The sequence below is a fragment of the Eleutherodactylus coqui genome, chromosome 8 (assembly GCF_035609145.1).
Source record: "Eleutherodactylus coqui strain aEleCoq1 chromosome 8, aEleCoq1.hap1, whole genome shotgun sequence".
NCBI lineage: Eukaryota > Metazoa > Chordata > Amphibia > Anura > Eleutherodactylidae > Eleutherodactylus > Eleutherodactylus coqui.
Window position 1 is genome coordinate 147,751,226 of NC_089844.1, and position 19,720 is coordinate 147,770,945.

At 47.9% G+C, this 19,720-nt stretch overlaps 1 protein-coding gene across 1 annotated transcript in view; it reads left to right on the forward strand.

The window, feature by feature from the left end:
- LOC136576983 (serine hydroxymethyltransferase, cytosolic-like) overlaps positions 1–19,720 on the forward strand; it is a 228,759-nt gene continuing 209,039 nt past the window's right edge. The window contains exons 1-2 of the transcript XR_010786427.1: positions 1–36; positions 2,384–2,499. The gene's annotated coding sequence lies outside the window, so the exon portion shown is untranslated. The remainder of the gene's footprint in view (positions 37–2,383; positions 2,500–19,720) is intronic.

Genomic DNA, 19,720 nt, shown 5'->3' on the forward strand with positions numbered 1-19,720 from the left:
GAACAACAAGTATTCGGAGGGTTACCCAGGACAGAGGTGAGTGGGTGACACCAGTGCATCTCATCATAATGGGCAGGGCTGATCACATAGGGACGTGTCCGTTATGATGGGGACTGGGCCTGTAAAGGAAATGCCAACTGCTGTGTGTGTCTGGTATCCTTGGTGTTTTGTTTTTCCTTAATTAGTTAATACAAGACACATTCTAAGGGTGGTTTCATGTCTGCATCAGGACCTCCAGACGGAGGTGTCCTCACAGATGTGGTTGCAAAACCGGGTAGCTGGGCGGAAAGTGGACAGACCCCATTATAGTCAAGGGGGTCTGCCCGACACTGTTTGGTTCCATTCACAGGCGGACCCCTTGGGCTGCGGGGTTTCTTCTTTTCTGTTTCCCAAACAGAGGAGGACATTGGAATCCCCAGCGCAGATGTGAAAACACCGTAACTTTACTTAACTGTGTTCTTACAGAAAGCCTTGGTGGTGGCGACAGACAAACTGCCTGTATAATAGAGAAGGTTATTGCTGCTGTACACAGTATTGACTTCCATGGACGGTCCCAAGTTACAAACTTGTCTCCTATCCACGGGATAGGTGATAAATGTCTGATTGGTGGGGGTTCTGAATTCTCGGACCCCTGCCTATCATGAAAATGCAGGTCTTGTGTCCCCCACTGTATGAATGGAGCAGCGATCAAGCATGTGGGCTGCTGAGGCTAGCAGGGCGTTTGCGCGACTGCCACACCGTTCTTATGGGAAGCCTCAGTCCCCTCTGTTTTTGTGATCTCTGCAGATCCCAGAAGTCAGACTCTCACTGATCAGACACTTATCCTCTATCCTGTGAATAAGGAGATAAGCCTATATCTTGGGACAACCCCTGTAGAGAGGGTGCCCTTGTGTGAGATCCCTTAGACCAGGGGTCCCCAACCACCGGACCGCGGCCGGGCCGTTGTGTGTTTAGCGCCGGTCCGCGGCACCACCGGGAGCTTTTGCTCTAAACACAAGGCCCGCGGGCCGAATCCGGCCCGCTGCCTTGTGTCATGTGGCCCGCAGCGTGCCAACGCCGCTGAGCACTGAAGCGATTACCAGCGGGGGCGCCGCAGCTCCCCGCTGGTAATCGCGCTGATCCCGGCGCACACTGACCTCAGTGTGCAGCCAGGATTCTCCTCCCCGAGTCCCCTGCTCATTAGTTCCGCAGAAGAGGACTCGGGGAGGAAGCGTTCCGGGCTGCACACTGACGTCAGAGCAAGCAGACAGAGAGCGACGCTGTAGTAAGTATATGGGTTGGGGGGCTGCTTAGAATTGCGGGGGGGGGGTGCCTATTACTACGGGGGCTGCTTACTACTGGGGGGGCTGCCTATTACGGGAGGGAGGGGTGCTGCATATTATGGGGGTGCTGCCTATTACTGGGGGGTGGGGGCTGCCCATTACTGGGGGACCTGCTTATTATGGGGGGGGACCTGTGCTGGGGGGGATAGATTATATACTGCCCTATGTGTGTACTGCCAGGACATTCTAAATGTCATAATTAAATAAGAATGCACTAAACTCCAACCCCCTTCATAACCCCGCCCCATATAACCAAAGCCCCGCCCATGTCCCGCCCAACCCTTACGGGCCTTGTAAAACTGGTCTTGCTTGAAGCCGGTCCCTGGTGCCAAAAAGGTTGGGGACCACTGCCTTAGACAATCCCCCATCCCAGAGAGACCCAACTAGGAGCCCCTCATATTGAGTGTTAGAGCTGCTTTACATGAAGGGTATGAAGACTTCTGCAACAAAAATGTCTGTTCCAGACAGTCTCTTGCTGTTTTCTGCATACAGCGCTATTCGGGTTATGTGACTCCTGTACAACAGTATTAAACTAACCCTGCGTTAGGGAGTTCTTCCATTGGCCAATTCTTGGCTACTTGTAACGTGTGCTGGTCGGCAAAGCATTGTGATCAGCGCTTCATCACTGCGTTCACACACGGCAGATGATTGCATGAAGACGAACAATTGTTAGTATGATTGTTCAGCTGGCGCTGCAGATTTTAGTGCAGTCGGCACAAGAATCAATGTCGCCATACACGCAACACGTGGATTTTGGTGTGTTTTTCACAGCCTCTTTTGAAGGGGTGGAATTCATACTGAATATCCACAGTATAAGCTGACATGCTGCGGACTTAAAACCGCACCACATATCAGTTCTGTACTGACTTGTGCAGATCTTTATGCACCATGTGGAAGAGGTTTACATCTCCTCCACGCGGCTCAGACTGTAAATGCTGTGGATCTTCTCTTCAGAAATTGTGCAAAATTTACACCTTGTGTGAAGCTCCTCTAGCAGGCGCTATACTACACTAGGACACCAAAAAGAGGGTCTTCATGTTCTCTCCTGCCTCTACTGACAGGTACTATGGCGGCACGGAGCACGTGGATGAGTTGGAGAGGCTGTGCCAGAAGAGGGCTTTGGAAGCGTACAGCTTGGACCCATAGAAATGGGGGGTGAATGTGCAGCCTTATTCAGGTGAGTCCATGAAGTAGTATAACATGCACATTCACTATTTACTGCACCCATAGATTGTAATGGTGCGTATTACACACCAAAAAAAGACGTGCACCTAATATATCTGTGAAAAACGTAGGTCCGACTGGCCCAATGTAAATCAATGGGGTTTTTAATGTATTCTAGTAGTAATATTCTTGTACATAGGAGCAGTATTATAGTAGTTATATTCTTGTATATAGGGGGCAGTATTATAGTATATTCTTGTACATAGGAGCAGTATTATAGTAGTTATATTCTTGTACATAGGGGGCCGTATTATAGTAGTTATATTCTTGTGCATAGGAGGCAGTATTATAGTAGTTATATTCTTGTACATAGGGGGCAGTATTGTAGTAATTATATTCTTGTACATAGGGGGGCAGTATTATAGTAGTTACATTCTTGTGCATAGGAGCAGTATTATAGTAGTTATATTCATGTACATAGGAGGCAGTATTATAGTAGTTATATTCTGGTACATGGAGGCAGTATTATAGTAGTTATATTCTGGTACATAGGGAGCAGTATTATAGTAGCTATATTCTTGTACATAGGCGGCAGTATTATAGTAGTTATATTCTTGTACATAGGGGGCAGTGTTATAGTAGTTATATTCTTGTACATAGGAGGCAGTATTATAGTAGTTATATTCTGGTACATGGAGGCAGTATTATAGTAGTTATATTCTGGTACATAGGGAGCAGTATTATAGTAGCTATATTCTGGTACATAGGGGGCAGTATTATAGTAGTTATATTCCTGTACATAGGGGGCAGTATTATAGTAGTTATATTCTTGTACATAGGAGGCAGTATTATAGTAGTTATATTCTTGTACATAGGAGGCAGTATTATAGTAGTTATATACTTGTACATAGGGGCAGTATTATAGTAGTTATATTCTTGTACATAGGGGCAGTATTATAGTAGTTATATTCTTGTACATAGGGGGCAGTATTATAGTAGTTATATTCTTGTACATAGGAGGCAGTATTATAGTAGTTATATTCTTGTACATAGGGGCAGTATTATAGTAGTTATATTCTTGTACATAGGGGGCAGTATTATAGTAGTTATATTCTTGTACATAGGGGCAGTATTATAGTAGTTATATTCTTGTACATAGGGGGCAGTATTATAGTAGTTGTTTTTTGTACATAGGGGGCAGTGTAATAGTAATATTCTTGTACATAGGGGGCAGTATAAAAGTGTATACACCAAGCACAGGAGAACATTTAAGAACATGATAAAGGAAAGGATACACGTGATACTTTGCTGGGGACTTCCATAATGATTACCAATATTGGTGATACATCTATCTACATTGCCCTGAAGGTGATCTCACCCGTGATCTGTAGGATCTTTATTTAGGATTATGTGTGATCTCTCTGTATTGGAGACACATGTGGAATATTATATGTGTACACCTTGTTTTTAAGATATATTATTAAAGGTTATATTTGAAAAAAATACATTTTTTCTGTTCTTCTCGGTGATGGAATAGTTGTTATAAGGACCTTTCTGCCGCGGTGATTTGCTTATAATTGAAATGGCAGGTTTTCTGTCAGGGAGCATCAATATTGCCCCCTGGCTATTAGAGGCCAAATTAGTTTTCTCGAATAAAGATCTGGATATACATACTCAAGCTACTTTGATTAATTATGCCTTTAAGAATCTCACTAGGCCCTATAAGGAATGTATAAGGTCATGGTGGGAGGTGCAGGGGCTGACCAACTATTTAGAACACAAAATAGTACCTCACGGGCTCAGGGTTCACATTTTGCCACCACTAAAATGAAGAACGGGTCCCTTCATGACACGGTGGGAGAAGGAGGCCACTGAAAGCTCTTTTAGGCTCATAAATCTATTATTAGAGGAAGAGAAGATAAATCTAGAAAAGAAGAGTAAGAGCTTAGAGGAAATGATTAAGGATACCCGGGGGTTCTCAGGAGAGACAGAAGATGAGAAAAAGGAGAAAACACTCAAACCTGCAATAGAAAAGTATACTGGATATCTGAGGGAACGGAAACCTCTTCAGTGCAATAGGGATCTCTCTGATCTCTGGTAATAAGTAGTCTAAAGAGGGTCCTACTCAGAGAGACCTAGGGGTAGGGGTGGCACTATACCCAGAACGCATGGTAGGGGAAGATTTAACTCAAATGGAGCATAGTTTTTAGACCCACTAATTTCGATTTATATGTTGAGGAATCGCGGTGGTATGGGGTTTCCTCAATAGCGGTCAATAGGTCCTTCCCCGTGAGAAGTCTGATCAATTCTCATGAGAGGCAATCGCACTCTGCACCCCCAGCCATGAAAGATGATTTACAGATCATCAATGTATCCTGAGGGGTCAGAGGTTGAGCAGGCAGTAACGAGGAAAGGCTTGTCCTTGATTCCTACTAATAAATTTGACTGTTCCACTTGGACCAAGGATGTTTCACTGTTCTTAAGAAAGTTACGCTGGCACAAGTTTGTTTGTTTTTTTTTTTCTATCCAGAGCAGGAAAAAAATGCTCTGAGTTGAGTCTTAATCCGAGTGAGCTGGATACTCTTACTATATTAGATGTGTACCTCTTGGGTTCAAAAAGAATTGCACAGCTTGCAGTTCGCCTGAGTGGGAGATAGAGCTGTAGAGGGATTCTACATCCAAACTCGCCAGCTTCGTATCTGGTGATTATATGCCTTCCAGCCGTTTGAGTACATCCGTGGTATCTCTCGTATAAGCTGGTAATGCCTCAACAAACGGTCTCAGGATAATATCCAGATACTTGCTACTTCCTTGGGTCAGAATGACGATCACCAACACTATGGGTCTACCTTTCAGTGGCCTTTAGCTCTCACTCTACCCCCCAGCAAGCTGGGTACTCATTGCACCGACCTCGGAATGAAGGCTGAGTCGACCCTGAGCCGGCTACCTGGCCCATGCGGGTTTTGAACCCGCATACTTCAGGTCGTGAGCGAGATTGAATTCTTCTCTAGTTAGAGTAAAAGGATGTGAAATGAGTGGTCAATTGAATACAGAGGCCAGAGGGTGGGGTCTGGTACAAAGCCAAATAGGCCACTAAGGTAAAAAGTAGAGCGCGCTGCGCAGAAATCCACCGGAATACATGATGGTATGCCCTCAGCTGTCACTCTACCCCCCAGCAAGCTGGGTACTCATTGCACCGACCTCGGAAGGATGGAAGGCTGAGTCGACCCTGAGCCGGCTACCTGGCCTATGCGGGGTTTGAACCCGCATACTTCAGGTCGTGAGCGAGAGCATGCACGGCCACTGCCCTAATGCTCTGCGCCACACGAGGCTCACGATGTAACTAGGTGTCGGTTTACATCTATAATCCTGGTCCAGTGTCTAGCTTGGAAACGAGATGCCATATAGACAGGCGTGGAGGCTCTGGTACCCTGCTGTACCGCCTCTAGCTTGGATACAAGATGTGCTACGGTGTGGTGGGGCATGGATGCTGTAGTGCCAAGTTGGGCCACCTCTTGCTTAGATTCAGGATGTGATACGAGCGGGCATGGAATCTCTAGTGCTCTGCTGGGACACTCCAGCTTTCATATAAGATGTGATACGGGGGTGGGAGAAGGGGAAGGTGGCTCTAGTAGCCTGTTTCACCGCCTTTAGCTTGGATACAAGATTTGATACCGGGGGGCATGGATGCTCTAGTGCTAAGCAGGGCCACCTTTTGCTTGGATGCAAGATGTGATACGGGCTGGCATGGACTCTCTAGTGCCCTGTTGCTCCAGCTTTCATTGAAGATGTGATACGGTTGGGCATGGAGGCTCCCGTTCACTGTTGTACCACCTCTGACAGCTGAGCTGTCATCAGCTCCCTTCCGACAATGCTTTCAGTTTTCAGGCCCCGTAAGGCGTTACACCCCTGGGGTTCAGCTGCAGCACCACCGGCCGCACTGTGTTCTAATGCCAATTTGGAGCCATTACCCTGGGCGCGGGCCTATGGCTGCTTTGAGATGCCCATAATGAATCGCCTTGCGGGTGGTGCTACACTAACCATAAAGCTACAGTGCCAGTCAATCACAGCGCTTGCTTAGTGACGTATGCAAAGGAGCTGGTGGAATAAGCGGATAGGCAGGTGACAAAGCCACTGTTTTTCCAATGGCAATCTCCTAGTGGTTAATTTCGGTTGGCTCTTTCAGGGTTTTCAGCACGCGGAGCTAATAGTTCGGCACGCATTTTGCGTTCTGTTGTGATAAGTAAAATGCGCGCGTCTCCCTAAGGGCAAAGACCCTGAGGTTGGCGGCATAGAAATAGTGCTCAGGTTTACAGTCACGATTGGGCGGTACTATGGGTCGACCGCCACAACGGCAAGGGGGTGCGGCAGTGGAGCTGTGAGGCCCGGCGAGCCAACCCAGGTGAGGGTCAGCGTCACCCATAGCCACCTACGTTTTTGGTGGCTAACAGCTTGGTCGGCAGTGCAGCGTTCGGGGTTCCGGGTAAAAATGCGCCTTGGCGACATGTGCAGAATGTAAAACCTGTAATGATTTTCTGTGGTCTTCTGTATGTGCAAACTGTTTGGGTTAAATGGACGATCACGGGAGTGTGGCAGGGAAATTGCAGTGTGTAACGGAACTATGTTGTGCGGTAATGATTTGAGTTTTGTCGGTTTTGAATTCTTCTCTAATTAGAGTAAAAGGATGTGAAATGAGCGGTTAATTTATTACGGAGCCCAGAGGGTTTGGTGTGGTAGGAAGCCTAGGCCACTAAGGTTAAAAGTAAAGTGCGCTGGGAAACAATCCACCTAGTCGTGATGGCGGTATGCCTTTAGCTCTCACTTCACTCCCCAGCAAGCTGGGTACTCATTGAACAGACCTCGGAAGGACAGAAGGCTGAGTCGACCCTGAGCCGGCTACCTGACATACGCGGGGCTTGAACGCGCACATCTCAGGTCGCGAGCGAGAGCTCAGTACTGTGTACCGCTGCCCGAATGCTCTGCGCCACACGAGGCTCACAATGCAACTCGGTGGCGGTTTACATCTATAATCCTGGTCCAGTGTCTAGCTTGGAAACGAGATGCCATATAGACAGGCGTGGAGGCTCTGGTACCCTGCTGTACCGCCTCTAGCTTGGATACAAGATGTGCTACGGTGTGGTGGGGCATGGATGCTGTAGTGCCAAGTTGGGCCACCTCTTGCTTAGATTCAGGATGTTATACGAGCGGGCATGGAATCTCTAGTGCTCTGCTGGGACACTCCAGCTTTCATATAAGATGTGATACGGGGGTGGGAGAAGGGGAAGGTAGCTGCAGCAGCCTGTTTCACCGCCTTTAGCTTGGATACGAGATGTGATCCCGGGGGGCATGGATGCTCTAGTGCTAAGCAGGGCCACCTTTTGCTTGGATGCAAGATGTCATATGGGCTGGCATAGACTCTCTAGTGCCCTGTTGCTCCAGCTTTCATAGAAGATGTGATACGGTTGGGCATGGAGGCTCCCGTTCACTGCTATACCACCTCTGACAGATGAGCCGTCATCAGCTCCCTTCCGACAATGCTTTCAGTTTTCAGGCCCCTGGGGTTCAGCTGCAGCACCACCAGCCGCACTGTGTCCTAATGCCAATTTGAAGACATTACCCTGGGCCCGGGCCCATGGCTGCTTTGAGATGCCCATAATGAATCGCCTTGCGGGTGGTGCTACACTAACCATAAAGCTACAGTGCCAGTCAATCACAGCGCTTGCTTAGTGACGTATGCAAAGGAGCTGGTGGAATAAGCGGATAGGCAGGTGACAAAGCCACTGCTTTTCCAATGGCAATCTCTTAGCGGTTAATTTCGGTTGGCTCTTTCAGGGTTTTCAGCACGCGGAGCTAAGATTTTGGCACAAATTTTGCGTTCTGTTGTGACAAGTAAAATGCGCGCGTCTCCCTAAGGGCAAAGACTCTGCGGTTGGCGGCATAGAGATAGTGCTCAGGTTTACAGTCACGATTGGGCGGTACTATGGGTCGACCGCCACAACGGCAAGGGGGTGCGGCAGTGGAGCTGTGAGGCCCGGTGAGCTAAGCCAGGTGAGGGTCAGCGTCACCCATAGCAGCTAGGTTTTGGTGGCTAACAGCGTGGTGGGCAGTGCAGCGTTCGGGTTCCGGGTAGAAATGGCGCCTTGGCGCCATGTGCAGAATGTAAGAGGCCTGTAATGATTTTCTCTGGTCTTCTATATATACAAACTGTTGGGTTAAATGGACGTCCACGGGAGTGTGGCAGGGAAATTGCAGTGTGTAACGGAACTATGTTGTGCGGTGATGATTTGAGTTTTGTCGGTTTTGAATCCTTACAAAACCGACCTGCTCACGACCTGAGATGTGCGGGTTCAAACCCCGTGTATGTCAGGTAGCCGGCTCAGGGTCGACTCAGCCTTTTGTCCTTCCGAGGTCAGTGCAATGAGTACCCAGCTTGCTGGGGGTAGAGTGACAGCTAAAGGCATACTGCCATTACAACTAGGTGGATTACTGCCCAGCGCACTTTACTTTTACCTTAGTGGCCTAGGCTTCCTACCACACCCCACCCTCTTGGCTCCGTAATAAATTAACCGCTCATTTCACATCCTTTTACTCTAATTAGAGAAGAATTCAAAACCAACAAAACTCAAATCATCGCCGCACAACATAGTTCCGTTACACACTGCAATTTCCCTACCGCACTCCCGTGGACGTCCATTTAACCCAAACAGTTTGCACATACAGAAGACCACAGAAAATCATTACAGGCCTCTTACATTCTGCACATGTCGCCAAGGCGCCATTTCTACCCGCAACCCGAACGCTGCACTGCCCACCACGCTGTTAGCCACCAAAAACGTAGGTGGCTATGGGTGACGCCGACCCTCACCTGGCTTGGCTCGCCGGGCCTCACAGCTCCACTGCCGCACCCCCTTGCCGTTGTGGCGGTCGACCCATAGTACCGCCCAATCGTGACTGTAAACCTGAGCACTATCTCTATGCCGCCAACCGCAGAGTCTTTGCATTTAGGGAGACGCGCGCATTTTACTTACCACAACAGAACGCAAAATGCGTGCCGAACTATTAGCTCCGCGTGCTGAAAACCCTGAAAGAGCCAACCGAAATTAACCACTAGGAGATTGCCATTGGAAAAACAGTGGCTTTGTCACCTGCCTATCTGCTTATTCCACCAGCTCCTTAGCATACGTCACTAAGCAAGCGCTGTGATTGACTGGCACTGTAGCTTTATGGTTAGTGTAGCACCACCCGCAAGGCGATTCATTATGGGCATCTCAAAGCAGCCATAGGCCCGGGCCCAGGGTAATGGCTCCAAATTGGCATTAGAACACAGTGCGGCCGGTGGTGCTGCAGCTGAACCCCAGGGGCCTGAAAACTGAAAGCATTGTCGGAAGGGAGCTGATGACGGCTCATCTGTCAGAGGTGATACAGCAGTGAACGGGAGCCTCCGTGCCCAACCGTATCACATCTTCTATGAAAGCTGGAGCAACAGGGCACTAGAGAGTCCATGCCAGCCCATATGACATCTTGCATCCAAGCAAAAGGTGGCCCTGCTTAGCACTAGAGCATCCATGCCCCCCGGTATCACATCTCGTATCCAAGCTAAAGGCGGTGAAACAGGCTGCTGCAGCTCCCTTCCCCTTCTCCCACCCCCGTATCACATCTTATACGAAAGCTGGAGTGTCCCAGCAGGGCACTAGAGATTCCATGCCCGCCCGTATCACATCCGGAATCCAAGCAAGAGGTGGCCCAACTTAGCACTACAGCATCCATGCCCCACCACACCGTAGCACATCTTGTATTCAAGCTAGAGGCGGTACAGCAGGGTACCAGGGCCTCCACGCCTGTCTATATGGCATCTCGTTTTCAAGTTAGACACTGAACCAGGATTATAGATGTAAAACGGCACCTTGTTACATTGTGAGCCTCGTGTGGCGCAGAGCATTAGGGCAGCAGTACGCAGTGCTAAGCTCTCGCTGAGATGTGCGGGTTCAAACCCTGCGTACGTCAGGTAGCCGGCTCAGGGTTGACTCAGCCTTCTGTCCTTCCGAGGTCAGTGCAATGAGTACCCAGCTTGCTGGGGGGTAGAGTGACAGCTAAAGGCATACCGCCATCCCAACTAGGTGGATTGTCGCCCAGCGCACTTTACTTTTACCTTAGTGGCCTAGGCTTCCTACCACACCAAACCCTCTGGGCTCTGTAATAAATTAACCGCTCATTTCACAGCCTTTTACTCTAATTAGAGAAGAATTCAAAACCGGCAAAACTCAAATCATCACCGCACAACATAGTTCCGTTACACACTGCAATTTCCCTACCGCACTCCCGTGGACGTCCATTTAACCCAAACAGTTTGCACATACAGAAGACCACAGAAAATCATTACAGGCCTCTTACATTCTGCACATGTCGCCAAGGCGCCATTTCTACCCGCAACCCGAACGCTGCACTGCCCACCACGCTGTTAGCCACCAAAAACGTAGGTGGCTATGGGTGACGCTGACCCTCACCTGGGTTGGCTCGCCGGGCCTCGCAGCTCCACTGCCGCACCCCCTTGCCGTTGTGGCGGTCGACCCATAGTACCGCCCAATCCTGACTGTAAACCTGAGCACTATCTCTATGCCGCCAACCGCAGAGTCTTTGCCCTTAGGGAGACGCGCGCATTTTACTTACCACAACAGAACGCAAAATTTGTGCCAAAATATTAGCTCTGCGTGCTGAAAACCCTGAAAGAGCCAACCGTACACAACATATTACACATGCAACCTGCTACCAAAAGACTTAGGCCGGGCTCACACAACTGTGGGTTTTGCACGTGAAATACGCTGTACTGATCTCCCATAGGCGCCCATGTTGCCGCTCACATGAAGGGCTTATTTAGACGACCGTATATCGGCTTGGTTTTCACTCCGAGCCGATATACGGTGTCCTTGCTTGCAGGGGGGGGGGGCGGATGGAAGAGCCAGAAGCAGGAACTGAGCTCGCGCCCCTTCCCCGCCCCTCGCCATTATTTGCAGTGGGAGGGCGGGACAGGGGCGGAGCTAAGTGTCATGACTTAGCTCCGCCCCATCTCACCCCCCTTCTCTTGCAAATAGTGGCAAGGGGCGGGAGGTCAGTTCCTGCTCCTGGCTCTTCCATCCTCCCCCCCTCCGCAGACAAGGACACTGTATATCAGCTCGGCGTGAAAACCGCAAGGCGCAAATTACATTCGTGTGAAAAGTCCATAGAGGGCACTAGAGAGGCACTCGCAATGCAGAGATATTGGGGCCAAGACATTAAAGGAGTTTTACGACATTTAAAAAAACATGCCCCAGGTTAGGGAATGGTATAATTAAAATAGTGCTCAAATGATAAAGTTATTTGTCCCACCTTTGTCGATTCACTGCTCCCCGTTCCTATTAGCAGATATGTGCGCAAGACTTTAAATCAGCCATCCGGTTACTCTGGCTTCCTTGTACAAATACAGTCATGGTCGGGAATGCTGCTTGCGTGTCATTATTTCTGCTTTATTTAATAAAAATGAACATATCACAGATATAACGGAGTACGCGTTTCAGTTCTACCCAGAACCTTGCTCACCTCTGGGAAGAACTGAAACGCGTACTCCGTTATATCTGTGATATGTTCATTTTTATTAAATAAAGCAGAAATAATGACACGCGAGCAGCATTCCCGACCATGACTGTATCTATAATTAAAATAGTGACTAGTCGCCCTCTCCTTGGGCCACCGACCTGGTCTCCTCTGCTCAGGTCGCTGCTAAAACCCGTAGTGATGACGTCACATCCATTGCTCACGTGACCACTGCGGCTAATTGCAGGTCTACAGTGGTCACATGTTGTTTACACAGTCGTGACCACTGGGGGCAGCGATTGGCTGAAGCAGTTATGTGAGCAATAAATGTGACCCTTTCAGTGGGGAGCAGGTAGACAGCGCTGGGCCAGAGCACAGCAGAATGGTGACTAATAGCTATTTTATTTTTTATACCATTCCCTACTTACCCTAAGCTTCTGTTTTAGGCTGGATTCACACAAACGTATATCGGCTTGGTTTTCACGCCGAGCCGATATACGTCATCGTCATCTGCAGGGGGGGAGGGAGGATGGAAGAGCCAGGAACTGAGCTCCCGCCCCCTCTCCGCCCCTCTACACTATTTGCAATAAAAGGGTTGGGATGGGGGCGGGGCTAAATGGGTGAATTAGCCCCGCCCCATCCTGCCTCTCCTAATTGCAAATAGTGCAGAGGGGTGGAGAGGAGGCAGAGAGGGGGCGGGAGCTCAGTTCCTGCTCCTGGCTCTTCCAGGCTCCCCCCCTGCAGAGAGAGCAGACATACGTGAAAACTGAGCCGATATACGTTCGTGTGAATGCACCCTTAAAGTGGCAGTAATACTTCCTTATATCCGCCTGTATCCTAGGGAGGCTTCCTATGTTCCCCGTTTAAAAAAAATCCTAACCCTTTTATTGTCCATCAAGGTAGCTGTCTGAGGGGTCTTTTTTGCTGAATGAGTTGTATTCTTCAATAGTATTATTTAATGTACCATATAATGTACTGAAAAACTTAAAATAATTTCTAAGCCAAAACGTTTTTTATATTTCTGTTGAGGGCTCGTTTTTTACGGGACGTTCTGTGGTTTAGGGCTTATTCATGCAGGCATCTGCGTTTTTACATTTGCCAACCGGCCCATGTGAACTGGTGCATTGTAAACCCATGCATCAGAGGGGCAGTGTATATCAGCCGGGCATGAAAACGCAGCCGATATACGCTTGTGTAAATCCAGCCTTAGGGCTTATTCATACGAGCGTATATCGGCCAGCCGATATACGCAACCATCTGATGCATTGGATTCCAATGCATCAGATCACACAGACGTATTCCTGAGGTGTAAAAGCGCCTGCCTGGAAAGATCTTCCTGTCCTTACTATGGCCACTGCCATAGACGCCTATGGGAGCCAATGACAGCAGCCAGAGAAGGAAGGTGGAAGGGAGTTTAGCAGTGTGTCTGCTAAACTCTCTCCCCCTACTATCCTCCCCTCCGGCTGTTTGCAATGGGAGGGGGCGGGGAGGGGGCATAAGCTTAGCTCCACCCCACACCATCCCATTGCAAACAGCCGGAGGGGAGGAGAGAGGAGGTGAGCCAGGGAGGGAAGGGGAAGACAGCTTAGCTCTGTCGTCCCCCCGCCCAACGGCATATATGCCGAGCCAGTGCAGCGCATGGTAGCATATTCACTCATGTGAATAAGCCCTTCTATTGTATGACTTTTTGATTGCTTTTTATTACATTTTTTCCTGGAGACGGTGGTGAATAAAGCGCAATTTTGTGGGGGTTTTTTTTCTGATGTTTACCGTGCTGGGTAAACAATGCCTTAGGACAGCTTCAGACGACCGTATATCCGCCGGGTTTTCTCTGCAGGGGGATGAGGCTGTAAGAGCCGGGAGCAATGCATTGAGCCCCCGCCCCCTCTCTGCCCCTCGCCACTATTTGCAATGGTCGTCTTTATAAGCCCTTAGTTTGATAGATCAAACTTTTATGGACGCAGAGATGCCAAGGCAGAATAAACAGTGTTCCAAGTGCAGGCATTAAGACAGACTTGATAGAGTACCTCCACACGGTGATCCCTTAATTTAGGACGCCCTTGTGTGAACTAAAGACGTGTAGCTCAACGCAGCAGTCCCAGACTTCAGGACGCTCAGGTGTGAGAGACATGATAATTAGTCAGTGTAAAATGTCTATGGATTTGTACTAAACTAGATGTATTACGCAGCTGTAGTGACTTTAACTCTTAGAGGCTAATGACTGCATAATTTCATTATAGTAATTGCTGGACAATGGCATGGTGAAAGATGTGTGTTATAATGTTAGCCTAATATATATATATATATATATATATATATATATATATATATATATATATATATATATATATATATATATATATATATATATATATATAATGTTCCACAAGCAGCCTCTGAGAGTTAAAAGTCTTAGTACTACATGTATACCTGTATTCAATACTGAGTGTTTCCCCAGTCCTTTCCCATCCCCCACACAGAAACTTCTCCAACAAAGAGATACTTTCAGTTTCAGTTTTGACCACATGTTGTTAAGACAAAGGCTCCTACTTGAGAGAGGTGGGGAGAGGGGGAGGCGGGGAATTCTATATAACCCAGCAAATAAGAATATATATATGTTACTGATGTAATCTGTTAAACGCCCATAAAGGGCAGGTGTTATGTCTTTCAATAAAAGAGGCTGTCTGAACTTCCTGCCCAGAGAGCCATTTTGGACATGAGACTGATAACTTGTGTCTGATCTGGTCGATGATGTGTGCACACTATACAATTTTGGAAGCTACAGAATACCCCGAAACCTGCTGGAGGAAAATAGGATCCAGTTCACAGGTATGTGAATTAAAGACGAGTACCTCTGCACTGGGTCTTGGGAAAAACACACTCACGGTTCGCTCACGCTCCCTCTCTCTCTGGGGCTTACTCGTCGCTCATGCTAGAACAGTCAATCAAGGGAACCTCTCCTCTTCTTCCATTCTTCACTGCATGCAGCCAGCACTCTTGATCAGGAACCCTGAAGAATGGACCCCTCAGAACTCCTTTCCCATTCTCAGACACTCACATTTATAGCCTCATACCACGTGACAGGACCTAAATTGATACATTCACAGGCAATTTGCAGGCCCTTGCAAACACTTAACCCATCACAGGCTGCAGCTGTGCAATACATATAAGAGCATGACTAGACAGATTTGCACAGTACACCAACATAAGACATGACATGTATGACATTATGAAGTGAGCAAGGAAAGCATGTACTGGGCCACTACACAATCCTAACCCTGGGGCCGACCCAAAAAGTACCTCATGGGCTGGAGCCTATTCTGTTAGGTATGTACCTTACAGAGCAGACTGCCAGGGGGAGGCACCCGGTCCATGGTCTATTGGGCTCTGCCATGGCCTTCTGGATCGTGGTTTTTAAGGTACTATTTAAGCTCTCTGCTCTACCTCTGCTTTGTGGATGGTACGGGGCCTAAAAGGCCTGTTCTACCCCCAAGGCTTTCATTACTTTCTGTATCACTTCTCCTGTGGAGGGAGTACCTCGGTCACTCTCAGTTATCTCTGGTACACCGTAACGGAATACCACCTCAGATATCAGTTCTTGGCGGTCCTAAGCGGGAAAACCCCAGTCGATCAAATGAGGATAGGTTATCAATAAAAATAGCCCAGAAAAGCCCTTCAATCCACAATCAGGCTCTGGTGGTGGCTTATCTCCTAGGGAACAAAAGAATGGGGTATTAAAAATGAACATCCCTATCCGTCTTTTCCTTGACATCAGTCAGGTGACAGTTGAGCTACCCTAATACCCATTAGAGAGTCGTCTGGCCCTGCCGTTATCATCAGGTTTGGATGACTAAACTCTAATATGTATGGGGACCTTAGGCTTCCGTCACATGGGTGACACGAAAAAAAGATTGCTCACCTATTCTGGTGGCACCCATCCATCGCTGCAGTCTTAGTACCTGCCACTTGGAACCCAGCGGAAGCGGTCGGCGATCATGTGCCATTCATTGCGCATTTGACCACTCAGCCATTTGTAGGAAGGTGATCGTGTGCCCGCTGACAGCGCTGGTATACACTGGGATCGCAGGTGAAGCTCCTGCCTACTAGCCGGCGCTTGGAATTGCAGGAGCAGCTCCTATTGATTTTAATAAAGGCTGTTGCTGCAGTTACAAGCGCCGGCCACTACACAGATGTCGGTGCAGCGGATCCCACTGCGACCCCAGTGTATATTAGTGCTGTTAGTGGGCGGTCAAACAACCATTGACAACCTATTCTGTGGATAGGTCAATAACCCTTTCCAATCAATTTTTGGATTGAGGGTTTCCTAGTGGGATTGTGATTTCTGCCGTTTTATATAACGGCGCCATCTACTGGCTAAATTCAGTAACTACATGATGGGATGTGTAGGAGCAGCCTGACGAGTGGCCGGCAGAATAATATAAGTACACACTGTCTAACAAGCATACATCTTCCGATATTTGAGCTGTACTGACTTCAGTGGTTAACATATTTGTTATCCCTGATCCTGTAAGAGTCTGATTTATTAAAATAACCCACAATTTCTCCCACACAGTGACCGTCTTCAGACACCGTGCCGGAGTTCCACTTTTTTAGTCACCCAGTCTGCAAGAAAAATGTTATACAAAGTGATCACAAAGCTGTATGTGGCCCAAAACAGTACCAACGGAAACTTCAGGCTGCCCACAAAAACCGCACCGTCACACAGCTGCATCGATGGAGAAATAACGTGATGGAGCTCAAAAGATTGGGGCAGGAGTCTTCTTATTTCTTAAAAACATAGAAATTTGGTATCGCCGTATTCATACTGATCCACAAAATAAAGTTAACGTCATTTTTTCTGTACTATTGACGTCATGAAAACAAGACCCCTTAACAACAGCGTGATTGTGTTTTTTCAGTTCATTTTATGGCACCCTTGTAAAATACATCTCGCCCTCACATGGCAGTGCCATCTGATACACGAGAGAGTTGCGTCTCAGTCGTAACATCTATACTCTTTTTTTATTTGGGAGACGCCATGTTCACATCAAAGCTGTTGACCCTCGTTCTAGTGGTCCAACCACAACCAATTTTGCTAGGTATGAAGAAATGTGGCTTTGGTGCCAGTTGGTGGAATGGGTTTGGTGGTAAAGTACAGGACGGAGAAACAATCTAGCATGCTGCAAAACACTGAATATAGGGTCTGAATACAACTTCCATTGAAAGGATGAGCCTGTGATATATGATCAGACAGAGCAATCCAATCCTGAGGCTCCGACTACTAGAGGGGAGGCTCAACTAGAAAGGTCCAGAAAACAAACCCGCATGCTTTAATTAAGCTGCGGGCGCCCATGAATAGCCTATGGGCGGCTTGAACTCCGAATCATCCGCGCAAGTGCCCCACGTGGATCCTGGGACATGAGCCCTAAAAGAGAATTCAAGTTTCTCACACACTATGCGAATAACTTCAGGATATTCCATAGACGGACCCGTACTGTCTATGCTGCCCCCATTGCATAATCCAGCCCCTCTCTCGATTGGTGATGTGAATGACATCTCCTACATCATCCACAGCACTGTCCGAATCTGATGCTTGCGCCGTGGCCGCAAACCAGCGCATGCGCAGAAAAAAATCACTTGAGTGCATCCACAATAGGGCCCGGCGATCCCGCACTGCAGCCCCGCAGTCTTTCCGGTCTTTGTTTTGGACCGGCTACCACCTGATCACTGTAGCCAATTAGAGGCCTCAGTAGTCCGGTGTCCTTCTCCTGGCATAGATGCTGGTAGTGGATATGCCAGGAGAACAACAGCTGGCCCTTGCAGCGGTCAGGTGGTAGTCATTCCACAACACAGATCGGGAGGACTGGGGGGCTGCAGCGCTGGATCGCCGGGTCTGTCAGCGGATAAGTCCCTCTATGATGTTATTTTAGCATGCGCAGACATAAAGCCCCATTCACAGGAGCGCATTTTCGGTCCATATTTTTTACTGACTGAATACGGACGGCGCACAAACCCCCCTAATTTGTTGTATTCAGATGTGCGGTTTTTGGGGGTATTTTTTAAATGGGGACTTATGTTGCGCAAAAAAATTAAATAAAATCGAAATACGTCCTACTATATTCCATATTCACGGACCAAAATCACCCAATAAAGTCTATAAAGAACATTTTTTGCACGCTCCGTTTTCTGTGGATTGTGACAAAATGGACATCACATGGGCCTTCTTGCTTTATTTTTTTTTTCGCCCACACATGAAAAACAGCTGGCACATGGATGCAGCATGGGCATAAGAATAAAACACACACGGACAACCCCTATACGGCCGGCTTCACACGGGCGAACACATATTTGCAAGCGACGGGACACTGTGAATTTGCGGAATGAGCAATGCTTTTTTTGCACGCACATTGAAGTATCGTACTATATATTTGGCCCCTCAGGACATGTTCATTTGTGCGCGGCAAACAAAAACACCCCAATTGAAATGGCTAATTAGTTCCTGAGGTGTTCTTTTTCCAGTGCGATTACAGGGTTTCACGCATCTCCATGCGTATCGTGTGCCCCCATTAACTTCTATGGGGACCTGTGGTGCGCAAATGTGCAGAAAAATAGAGCAATGTTTTATCTTTCTTTTGCGGAAGCGAAATGTAAATGAAGTCATTGAGATCAGCGGGTTCTGTTCTCTGCATATTGCGGGGTGAAGCCAGCCTAACTGAATGGCTGCCCGTCTGGCCACATGGCATCGCCCGCCCTATATATATAGCGGGGTTATCTCTGCACTGACACACTGGATACATACATCCTCCTACGCACCAATAACCTCCGCACGCCGCGGTCAGGGGAAAAACTATCAGCACAACCTATTTTTTTTAAAAAAATAGAATTTGAAGTAGCAAAATCTACAATGGAAAGCAGCAGCCGAGGCGAAACCGCGAGAGGCCAGCGGCGCGGTCTAGACACAGATAGACCCCACAGCGGTGCGCCTAGTGCCGGGTTATATGGCTGCACCCACCAGTAACATCACAGAGCACAACACCAAGGCTTGTATACACCGATCAGTAATAGGTCTCCGCAAATCCTTGAGTCATCCTCTTATGGAAAGATGATTCTTAGTCATATCTGGGCGGTGACCACTATGGGAGTTGTAGTGGCGGCCATATTGATTGTGACCCAACTTTCCCAGAAACAGAATGACTCAAGTCCATAGACTTTCATTGCCTCCATTCACCACGTGTTACGCACGGGAAAAAGGCGTGCAAAATACGGGGTGACAAGACCCCTTGTGAATGAGACCTTATGTACACACATCACTTCTGCAGGAATTCTAGTTATTGTCCTAAACTACAGTTCCCAGCAGGCATTGCCAGACTGACAGTCTGACTAATCGCACACCGATCTGAATTTTAAAGATACAGAAACTTTTATAATCAAAAGCATAATTCAACCAGACAACATCAAAAGAATTGCCTAGAAGTATAACTCAATAGTATGTGAGCGCAGAGCCCGTCCATATCAGTCCGCTGGTCGGCTTCAGTATAGAACACTGGCAGATGAGAGACGAATGGAAAGGCAGCAAAAAAGGAATTCTAGTCCTGCTTAGGGAGATTAAAGGGGCTCTCCAGTTTTGTGTAAATAAAGTTAATTGAAGCAAGAACGGGACGTTCTAC